Raw genomic sequence first — 12,629 nt, 5'->3', positions numbered from 1 at the left:
TTTTTGCCCATTCAGTATGATATTGGCTGTGGGTTTGTTGTAGATAGCTCTTATTATTTTGAGATACATCCCATCAATACCTAATTTATTGAGAGTTTTTAGCATGAAGGGTTGTTGAATTTTGTCAAAGGCCTTTTCTGCATCTATTGAGATAATCATGTGGTTTTTGTCTTTGGTTCTGTTTATATGCTGGATTACATTTATTGATTTGCGTATGTTGAACCAGCCTTGCATCCCAGGGATGAAGCCCAGTTGATCATGGTGGATAAGCTTTTTGATGTGCTGCTGGATTCGGTTTGCCAGTATTTTATTGAGGATTTTTGCATCAATGTTCATCAAGGATATTGGTCTGAAATTCTAGGCAATACCATTCAGGACATAGGCGTGGGCAAGGACTTCATGTCTAAAACACCAAAAGCAATGGCAACAAAAGCCAAAATCGACAAATGGGATCTCATTAAACTAAAGAGCTTCTGCACAGCAAAAGAAACTATCATCAGAGTGAACAGGCAACCTACACAATGGGAGAAAATTTTTGCAACCTACTCATCTGACAAAGGGCTAATATCCAGAATCTACAATGAACTCCAACAAATTTACAAGAAAAAAACAAACAACCCCATCAAAAAGTGGGCAGAGGACATGAACAGACACTTCTCAAAAGAAGACATTTATGCAGCCAAAAAACACATGAAGAAATGCTCCTCATCACTGGCCATCAGAGAAATGCAAATCAAAACCACAGTGAGATACCATCTCACACCAGTTAGAATGGCCATCATTAAAAAATCAGGAAACAACAGGTGCTGGAGAGGATGTGGAGAAATAGGAACACTTTTACACTGTTGGTGGGACTGTAAACTAGTTCAACCATTGTGGAAGTCAGTGTGGCGATTCCTCAGGGATCTAGAACTAGAAATACCATTTGACCCAGCCATCCCATTACTGGGTATATACCCAAAGGACTATAAATCATGCTGCTATAAAGACACATGCACACGTATGTTTATTGCGGCACTATTCACAATAGCAAAGAGTTGGAACCAACCCAAATGTCCAACAATGATAGACTGGATTAAGAAAATGTGGCACATATACACCATGGAATACTATGCAGCCATAAAAAATGATGAGTTCGTGTCCTTTGTAGGGACATGGATGAAACTGGAAACCATCATTCTCAGTAAGCTATCGCAAGGACAAAAAACCAAACACCGCATGTTCTCACTCATAGGTGGGAATTGAACAATGAGAACTCATGGACACAGGAAGGGGAACTTCACGCTCCGGGGACTGTTGTGGGGTGGGGGGAGGGGGGAGGGACAGCATTAGGAGATACACCTAATGCTAAATGACGAGTTAATGGGTGCAGGAAATCAACATGGCACATGGATACATATGTAACAAACCTGCACATTGTGCACATGTACCCTAAAACCCTAAAGTATAAAAAAAAAAAAAAAAATCTGCACATGTGCTCCCTGTATCTAAAATAAAAGTTGAAATTAAAAATAATAGTGTTTAAATTTGACAAAACTAACTCAAACTATATATATAGCTTGAATGTATATAAAAATGCATGTATAGTTCTACTATATAATGAGTTTATTGAGAGGAGAAAATAATTTTTTAAAATTTACCTTCATATTATCACATATGTGGTTCAGGAAAAAAAAATTTTGACTGACGTTCTGACTGTAAATGCTGCTATGTATCTTATAGTTTCTGTACTTCTGATGTAGTCAAATACTTTGTATACTTATAATATAAAAGGATATAAAACTTGCCTTTCTTTAGAGAAGAAAAAATTAATTTCATTTTCAGAGATAATAAAATACTGACATAGGAGAGCTTTAAATGACTACATGTATGTGTATAGTAATCTGCTTGCAGTTGAAAAAGTACAGTTATTTTATGAGGCATCATTAACTTTAATGGTAGTTTTTCTGCACATATCAAGTCTCTGCCCATTTATTGTACTGAAAATTCTTATTATAAAATTAGTATAAATAATTTCACACACAGTGCTCCAGTTATCTTTTTGTAAGAGCATATTTTAGTTAAGTTTGAATGCCTAGGCAACGAGACAATAATTAGGATGCCAAATATAAAATCAGTCATCTTTATCCAGAACTGTTCTCTTTGCTGATTTTAAGATTAAGTCATGAACACATTATTACATATATCCTGGCATACAAATCTGAAGACGAGTGATTTATCCCAAGTCAAGTGTTTTTAACTCCTCTTACTGGAATTCTTTCTCAAAACAGGTATAAAACATGGTGGTGTGCCTGTTGGCCAATTACTGTAACTTCAAACCTACTTGACTTTGCCTCTAGATACTCAAGACCAAAATGTTCTTTACAAAATTGTCAGTTTGAGGTAGAAAATATGTATTTTTTCCTTCCTAGGAGGTAAGTGAAATGGGCTTAGTAAATAAGTTTTTAAAATATAATGTGCCAAATACAAGAATAAAGTAAAATGAGATGAGTATATGGTAATGATGGATGAAACATGGTGATAAACATTTGTATGGCAAAATAGCTAAATAAAATACCCAAATCACAGGCACTGTAAAAAGTGGAATAGTTAAATCATAAGAAGGATAAAGGTAATTCTCATTCATTTTTATACATATATCATATCCAGAAAACATTCTTGTCACCTGTTGGGAAGGTACAAGAAAAAGATTTTAAGAGTGAAAATACACAATATGGATTATTATGGTCTCATTAAAATATATAAATGAGGGGCCAGGTGCAGTGGCTGGCACCTGTAATCCCAGCACTTTGGGAGGTCAAGTCAGGTGGATCACCTGAGGCCAGGAGTTCAAGGCCAAAGAGGAACCTGCTAACATGATGAAACCCCGTCTCTACTAAAAATACAAAAATTAGCTGGGCATGGCGGTGCATGCCTTTAATCCCACCTACTGGGGAGACTGAGGCAGGAGAATCGCTTGAACCCCGGAGGCGGAGGTTACAGTGAGCCAAAATTGTGCCAGTGCACTCCAGCCTGGGAAATAGAGTGAGACTCCTCAAAAAAAAGAAAAAAAAATATATGTGTGTGTGTGTGTGTGTGTGTGTCTGTGTGTGTGTGTGTGTGTGTGTATGTACGTATAAGGGCTGTCATGACATTTTCAGCTTAAAGGGAATTGGGAAGGGTATAATTTATCATTGTATTTATTCTGTCTTCTCTTTAATACTTAAAAGTCCCAAATTATTCTTTTATGTGTTTCAGGGTCCTCATTTGAAGAAGCTCATGAATTGGATGCTGTTAAGACTGTGCCTCAGCTCTCCACAATTCCCAGACATTGTGTTCCATATTTTTAATTCTACATTTCTAGAAAGGTAAATGTGAATGTCCAAGATGAAACAGTCATTTGTAAGTGGAAGGCTGGGTCCAAACGCAGGGATCTGACAGGAAGCCATCATTGTGTAAAAAGCAGACATTTCCACCAAAGAAATACTGGGCTCTGAAACAGATACTGGTCTTATTCTGGCTACTTCTGCAATTTCACCTTGAATCATTGTCACCCTATACCACTATGCTACAGACATTTTCTCTCCCAGCCTCTTGACTATACCAAACTATGGTTTCAAATGTCAGTTCCTTTCACTTACTTCTTCTAACTGGCATGAGCCTCCCTTTACTTCTTGCAGCGTTTACCTTAGGAGTCTCCTCTGCTTGCATGCCAAGTTTAAATTACTGTGTTGAAACTGGCATTCTCTCCATGTGTATTCGGTCAAATAATCCTTTAACCATCTCTGCAAATAATTTATTGCAATCTATGATATCCTTTATTCTTTTTTGATACTTTTTAAAAATTTGCCATTAGAATTTAGCTTCCAGGAAGACAAAATTCTTTTCGTCTTCATACCTGTTATATCGCTAGTGAATAGCACAGTAATCAATACATTTGTAAACAAATACATTTAAATATTTCAATAGTAAAGGCAGATTTGAATTTATGATTCCTTATTTTTTCTCTCTCCATTTCACAATTTTGGAATATAAAGAATTATCAGTTATGTTAAGCTATTAAGTGTAATTGGTAAATATATATGTTATTGATGTAAAAAATGAGAAAAATCATATACTATTAGCATTATTTGGAGTTAATGTCGCTATCTGGAAATCTTCATGCTCCTAATAACACTAATTTTTAAATTTTTATACAACACCTAAGAAATATAGTAAGATGCTAAGTGTGTATGGAGTGAAATCAAACTGTAGTTTAAATCTTAACTTGACACTTTCTATTTATGTTGCTTGATATCTCAGTGCCTCAGTTTCTGTAATATGAGAAGATAAAAATGGTACCTATGAAATCGATTTTTATGACATTAAGTAAAAAATATAAAACGCTTACAGCATCAAAAATATATTGTCTATAATTATGTTTTCTTCATAAGATTAGAATCTTCACTAATCATTTGTTTACCTCTCTTAAAATGAAACACACAGAAAACTACCCAGCTTCTTCTTAGTAAATTGCTTGGAAATGTTATAATCCAATGAGAGAATGTACTATATTTTATTGTAACAGATTCCAAAGCAACTGTGAAAATATTTGCTCTGAAATTTGCACCATACTTAATCTAAATCAATTGTAATTACAGTAGTGATTTATTTTGTAAATCATGGATTTTTTTCTGTAATACAATTTCAAATTTTAATTCTCTTTCATCTGCTTTACAATAAACAATAAACTTCTCTTCAGCTTGAACACACACAAAATACTGCTTTTTAACAGTATGTGATTGTCTTTTTTATTTATGCCCACAGCGAAAAAGATGAATTTGCTGTTTAAACTACATGACATATCTTCAACAGTTACTGGCAATAATTGTCATTCTACAGCAGGAGTCTCACTTTTATTTTTGCTAAAGGCAGAATATGTCTCTTTTATGTCTAAAACATAGAGGATGGAAATAATTTATCTATATAACCATTTGAATCCTGGGGAAAATATTAAAAAATCTATGTTTAGGAATTCAGTGTCTCATTTTCTTAAATGTAAGTTTTATCTTAAATTTAAGTTTATTATAATAGTGGGATGTGTGATTCAAATGATTTGCTAACTTAAGAAAAATCATTTATGGTTTTACATAATTGGTGTTAAATTCTGTTTGAAAAAGGAATTCAGCAGATTTCACATTTTAAATAGATTATAAAGATCAACAGAGATGTTAAATATACATAAATGAGAGCAGTGAAGCTAAGATTAAAGCTTAAGCTATTTTCTTGAGGTCCCAGATGTGGTCCCTAACAGAACTACTACTTATTGAACCCAAGACTGTTGATTACCAATATTATAATTTCATGACACTGGGTATAAGATTTATTACACCAAGTAAAATATGTTTTTAAGTTTGCAATTGTATTTTTTGAGTTTCAGCTGTGCTATTACATGTGCCATTTTCCTACAGATGCTTGAGACCATTATAGAGATAACATTAAGATACCCAAAATTTTTTAATTTATAAAAAAAGTAAGAACATAAATCAAAATAATAATTTGTATTTTGTTTTAAGTGTGAAAGTACTTAAAACACATTATTGAAATAAAACCAGATCATTACAAGATCATACATTTGAAGAATCGACTGACCCTCGTCTACCTTCTACCCTTTCTTCTTTTTATTACCAAGTGGTAACAAATCACAATTTTATCCTTCACCAGATCCAAAACAGAACTCAGGTTGTATTAGTCCATTCTAACACTGCTATATAAAACTACTCGAGACTGGGTTATGTATTAAGAAAAGAGGTTTAATTGACTCACAGTTCTGCAGGCTGTACAGGAAGCACGGCTGGGAGTCCTCAGGAATTTTACAATCATGGTGGAAGGCAAAGGGGAAGTAAACACGTCTTCACATATTGGAGAAGGAGAGAGAGAGAACGGGGAAGTGCAACACAGTTTTAAACCATCAGATCTCCTAAGAACTCGATCACTATCACAACAAAAGCAAGAGAAAAATCCCCACCCACGATCCAATCACCTCCCACTAGATCCCTCTTCCAACATTGGGAATTACAATTCAACCTGAGATTTGGGTGAGGACACAGAGCCAAACTATATCATACACCTTTGCACATCAATCCTCCTGTCATGACTACCCATTTATATTTTTCTTACTTTGATAATTCATTTCTAATTCTATATCTTCTATGAAGGCTTTCTTACTTCCCTAATTAAGTTGAAGCCCCTATCTTCTAGTTCTCCATCACAGTTGTCACTAGTCCACTAAACAGGTCCCCAGACTCTGGATGGGGCAGGTTCTACGTCTATCGCGTTCATTAATTTACTGTTAATAACTCCTTAGTGCAGTTGTTGGCATGTGGTAAGCATTTAATCAACATAATACACTGAATGCAGCCAGCATATATTTTCACTATAATAATATATCATAGCTGTAGATGGGTAGACAGTTTAACTTTCAATAGACCTGTGTCAGATAGTCACATTAGTTGGGACCACTCAGTAAGGTTGTTTCATCTTCATGAGCTTCAGTTTTATACTTTTTTAAGAAATAAAGGATGTAATGGTTAATAACACTTATCTGGCAATTTGTATTGAAGACTAAATAAACTAATATAAGAAGCATGCTTACATAAAGTCTGGTAGTTAGTAAGTACTTAATAAATGGTATTTGTTATTGTGCTTGTGATATAACATTATTATGTGTTTTTAAAATTATTTTTATTGGAGGATAAATTCCTGGATACCCAGAATCTAACCACCTAATATATAAGTATTCAATAAATATTTATTGCATTAATATTTATTAAGTTTGTTCAAATATTAACAAGTAAACTATAAAATATGTGTAAATAAATTATAAAATGATAGAAGATGAAATTTATTAGTTATAGAATTGTACTCATTTGCTCCATAGTTGTCTATTTTGTTAATGCTAGAAATTTGAATATACATTTAGTGAGGTAATGTATGTAATATAGTTTGTCTCTGTGTCCTCACTCAAATCTCATCTCAAACTGTAATCCCCATGTGTCAAGGGAGGGACCAGGTGGAGGTAATTGAATCACGGAGTGGTTTCCTCCATGCTCTTCTCGTGATAGTGAGTTTTCATGAGATCTGATGGTTTTATAAGGGGCTCTTCCCCCTTTGCTCTGGTTCTCTCATCTGCCCCCGTGTAAGACATGTCTGCTTCCCGTTCCGCCATGATTGTGAGTTTCCTGATGCCTCTTCAGCCATGTGGAACTGTAAGTAATTAAACCTCTTTTCCTTATATATTACCCTGTCTTGGGCAATTCTTTATAGCAGTGTGAATATGGACTAATACAATGTCTAACTATGACAATGTACTAAATAAATATTTTATGAGAGTGTGTGAAAAAAAAACTAAGCAGGTAATGAAACAGGGATACTGATCAATTCCTCTTCACAGAAAGTAAGTATACATGTTGATGAAATTATTGAAAACAGAATTCAAGACAACGGAAAATAAGCAAAGTCAAGTAAAAATACGTATTTAATCATTAATATGGTTTTATATATCAGGCAAGATTGTATTGCCTTCTTGCTATTTCAATTTTCTTACTCTATTTTTCTTTCTACTGCTATTGCCTGCTTCCAATTTATTACTAGGTTAAGTGTTGAAAACTCACAGCTTTCCACTCTGGAGGTGATAGACTGAGTTAGAAGTAAGTAGCAGATTACTTGGAAAAATAAAGTGGATGATTTTGAGTAAGAGAGCTTTCGAAGGACTGTACTTATCACACATCACTGAAGGGCTGCTAAAAAGTACATGCATGAAAAGAACACTGGGAGTCCAGCAAAAAATTGAAAGAATGAGAAGTTTTGCAAAGTTCCTGGACCATTGTATGTGTTTCTCAACTTACACATAGCTCAGGCCTATAGGCTTGAGGTATTAAGCATAAAATAACCTTTTCAGAAATTACTTTTCAGTAAGCTATGAATATGCTTAGGAATTCAGGCAAAAGTGAAAACAAAGAAGAGAAAGAAAGAATAAAGGAAAGAAGGAAGGAAGGAAGGAAGGGATACAGAGAGGAAGGGATAGAGGGGAAAACATGGAAAGAACATCAGAGACATCAGAGGACGAACACCATGAAAAAAATTTTACTCTTTGATTAAAGAAAAGGTAATTGTCTACTTATTTTTTTATTTTTATTTTTTATTATACTTTAAGTTTTAGGGTACATGTGCACAACATGCAGGTTTGTTACTTATAAAAGCAAAACAATAATGAAACCAAAACAGGAAAACAAAACTGAAAAATCGTTTTGCAACAACAAAGTATACCATTTTAAAATGGTATAAAATCCAAGACATGGAAAGAAACAAGAATATATAAAGTTTATTAGTCCATTTTCACACTGCTATAAAGCCATACCTGAGACTGGAAAATTTATAAAGATTTTTAATTGACTCACAGTACTGCATGGATGGGGAGGCTTCAGGAAACTTACAATCATGGCAGAAGGGAAAGGGGAGGCAAGGCACCTTCTTCTCAAGGTCACAGGAAGGAAAATGAACACAGGTGGAACTACTAAACACTTATAAAACCATCAGATCTCGTGAGAACTCACTCAATATCATGAGAATAGCATGGGGGAAACCGTCCCAGTTATCCAATTACCACCATCTGGTCTCTCCATTGACAAGTGGGTATTACGGGGATTATAATTTAAGATGAGTTTTGGGTGGTGACACAGAGCCTAACCACATCAAACATATATGCAGGGAAAAAGACTCCAGGTGGGCACAGATGTTGAATTTTATCTGACCGAGACTTCAATGAAACTATGATAAATATGTTCAAATAAAAAAAGAAAATATGTGGAAATAAATGAAAATATGTTAATAATGAGTGAAAAAGCAGAAACTCTCACCAGAGAAATATAAACTATACAAAATAATCAAATGGGAATTCTAAAGTTAAAACATAAAATAACTCAAATAGAAAAATTACCCAATGGGCCCAAGACCGTATTAGAGATAGCAGAAGAAGAAATCAGTCAACTTCAAGATAAATTAATAGAAATTGTCCAGTGTAAGAACAAAGAGGAAGAAAAGATTAATCGAAGGAAAATAAACAGAATCTCAGAGAACTTTGGGATAATAGCAAACATTCACATGTCTGAGTAAAGGCAATCTAAGGACAAAAGAAAGAAAACCGGGCAGAAAAGTATCTGCATGAATCATGGCTATCAATTTTCCAATTTGGGGGAAAATATTGGCTTACAGATACAAGAAGTACAGTAAATATCTAATAAAATAAAACCACATGTGGACACAGCATAACAACATTGCTTAAATGGAAAACTAAAGAGAAAATATGGGATGCAGAAAGAGAAAAGTGACACTATATTTATATATATATATATTTATTAAAATACGATATATACAAATATATATATTTATTACAATTAACGAAAATAATAGCTGATTTCTCATCAGAAATAATAGCAGCCAGAAAATAGTAAAACATCATATTTAAATATTCAACCATAAAAACCTGTCAACAAAAAATTCTTTATTGAGTATAACTGCTCAAAAATGAAAGAAAAACAAAGATATTTCTAGACAAACCACGAGTTTATATTATATACCTTTATTTCAAAGTCTTGGAACTGTTTAAAGTAAAATAAAAGAAATGAATATGCCTAATGATATTGTCCCATTTAATGTCAAATATTTTGAAAAATTTAGGAGAAATAAATATGCCTAACGTTATTATGCTTAATTTTACATAAAACTAAATGTAGTGTTCTGTGTTTAAATTGTTATAATTTCAATTTCATTAATTTATAGCATATAGTTTATATACATTAATTTAAAATCTATCTCTTTTAGAAAACAAACAAATAATTTTAAGCGTATGCTAATAAGCAAATATCTACAAGTTTCCTCCTTTTGTCTAACACCCTTATCTTTGTAGATAAGTCAATTTTATTGTGTTTTTGAAATAATTTTATTTGAATGAACAAGCTACAGTTCCTTTCACAAACATAACTTTATTAACTCTTTGCAGACAATCAGGTGAAATTTCAAAATTGTGTGATATGGTTTGGCACAAAACTCATCTTGAATTGTAGCTCCCATAATTCCCACATGTCATGGGAGGGACCCAGTGGGAGATGATTGAATCATGGAGGTGGGTCTTTCCTGTGCTGTTCTCATGATAGTGAATAAATTTCACAAGATATGATGGTTTTGTAAAGGAGAGTTCCCCTGCACACGCCCTCTGGCCTGCTGCCATGTAAGATGTGATGCTGCTCCTCATTCATCTTCACCTGTAATTGAGAGGCCTCCCCATCCATGTGAAGCTGTGAGTCAATTAAAACTCTTTCTTTCATAAATTACTCAGCCTTGGGCATGTCTTTATTAGCAGTGTGAGAACAGACTAACACGTTGTGTTTTTAAGAAAGCACAATGTCATGTTTTGGGCTAAATTGTATCCCCAAAATTTATTTGTCCAAGTCCAAACCCCTAGAATGTGACTGTATTTGCAGATAGGTAAATGAGGTAAAATGCCTGGGCACTAACCAATACGACTGATGTCTTTATAAGAGGAGATCAGGACATTGAAAACGGAGACCAAGGAATGGCCACGTGAAGGAGAAGGCAGCCATCTGTAAGCCAAAAAGAAGGCCTCAAAAGAAACCAAACTCGCCCACATCTTGATCTTGGACTTCTAATCTTCAAAACTATACAAAAATAAGTTTTGTTATTTGAGCCACACGGTCTGTAATATTTGTTATGGCAGCCCTAGAAAACTAAGTTTATTTTTCTTCTGGTTAAAGCTAATTAGTCAACACAGATGGTCATCCTAAGTACAAGTGAATTTAGGATGATATGTGACAAATGGTGCTGCTAAATCCTCTTACTTGAAGGCTAGTTATTATTCATTTTGAGAACATGTATATAATGATTTTAATTTAGCTACCAATATAAAAAGTGAGATTTTCTGTCTTTGCAATTTCTTCATGGATTTTCTGTAATACACATTACATTCTAGTTTAATGCTCATTCAATAATAAAATTACGTTCCCTCTTTTTAACTTTGTGGGCACTTTTTCTGGGTTAAGAAGACATTGTGTTTCCTATTAAATTTCCCCCAAAGACTCAAGAAGCATCACATGGTTACGTTTGCTGTTAGAAGCTTTTGTGCCTCTTTTGTCACCAAGGCATGCCTAGACTGGTCCATTGTTCACAAAAGGAAGATAAAAAATAGGTGGAGAAGAGCCTCTGTGGCCAGGTGCACCTGCAGAAATCATCTCCTTTAGCCACCCCTATTCTCCCCCTAAAGCATGAGCAAGATTGGCTAAGATCAGCAGAATCCACAGGTATTCCTAGCCTAGATCAGCTAACATTCAGCCAACCATGATCATAAGAAATGCATACTGTTATATACTTATGAAGTTTTTGGTTATTTATTTTACACTGTGGCAAAAGATAACAGAAGGAGGTAATAGAAGAGTCAGGGTTCAAATACTATCTCTCTTCTTACTTATTGGCTATTTAACCTTCAGCAAGCTTCTTAAATTCTTGAGGTTCCTCGTGCATGTCATATGCATAATACTTAATTCAAGAGCATTAAATGAGAAGAGCATACAGCTGTTGCATACTAAGGACATAATCTGTGCCAAATGCAGCAGTTGTAAAAAATATAAAAATATTTCAGATACTAAATATTCAGTGTTTTTATTTGCCAAAGAACTTTCTTCTTTGTTTGTTTGTTTTTTCATTTATTTCATCATTGTTTCATACACCTACTATGAAAGATATAGTTCCTACCATGTGTCAGGCTATGTCCCTTGCACTGGGAATAAATCAATAAGTAAAATAGCCTCAATATCTGTTCTTATGTAGCTTATAGTTTACATAAGAATAATATGAATTGTTGTAATAAAGATAATAGCTTCTAAGATTGATAACACATCTAAGTATAATGGGAAGATAGTAAGATCTTATTTTTTTGTCACTTGGAAGTATGTATTACAGTTTAGTAGAAGAGATAGACCACAAACAAATGATAATATGAACATGCATACATAATTGCAGCAAGTATTACAAAAATAACATTTTTATAAGTGATATAAAATTTTTAACAGTGAGATAGTCTAGGATGAAAGTATTAGAGATTTAACAAAGGAATGTTATTTGAATTAAACTAAGCATGGATAATTTCATACAGAGAAAATGGCCTTAGGGACTTTGCATATGCTAATGCTTATACCTGGAATCCACATGATATTTTTCTCTCTGGTTAGTTATCTCTTACTCTGTGACATAGAAAATGGCAAATACAATAGACCAGCTTGGAATAGTCTATTGTTTACTGGAAATTCTCAGTGGATATTTTTAAGTATATATATCTGAACTATGGAAATGACAAATACTTTTGCCCTGGTGTCCAAATTGTTGAGTATTTTATATCAAGACATATGGCACCCACAGAGCTAACTAAATGTGCTATGTATTTTTGTTGTTGTTGTTGTTGTTTGTTTGAAGGGGAGGGTATAGGCAAGGGTAAATCACTTTTTCCACAGAAGTGACTGTGACTAAATACAAAGAAAAAGAAACATAAAATCTGAAATCCCTTCTTCTTTTGAGGAAATCTATACAAGCACAATAGAATA

This window comes from Symphalangus syndactylus, chromosome 16 (assembly GCF_028878055.3).
Source record: "Symphalangus syndactylus isolate Jambi chromosome 16, NHGRI_mSymSyn1-v2.1_pri, whole genome shotgun sequence".
NCBI lineage: Eukaryota > Metazoa > Chordata > Mammalia > Primates > Hylobatidae > Symphalangus > Symphalangus syndactylus.
This window is presented reverse-complemented; position numbering follows the sequence as displayed.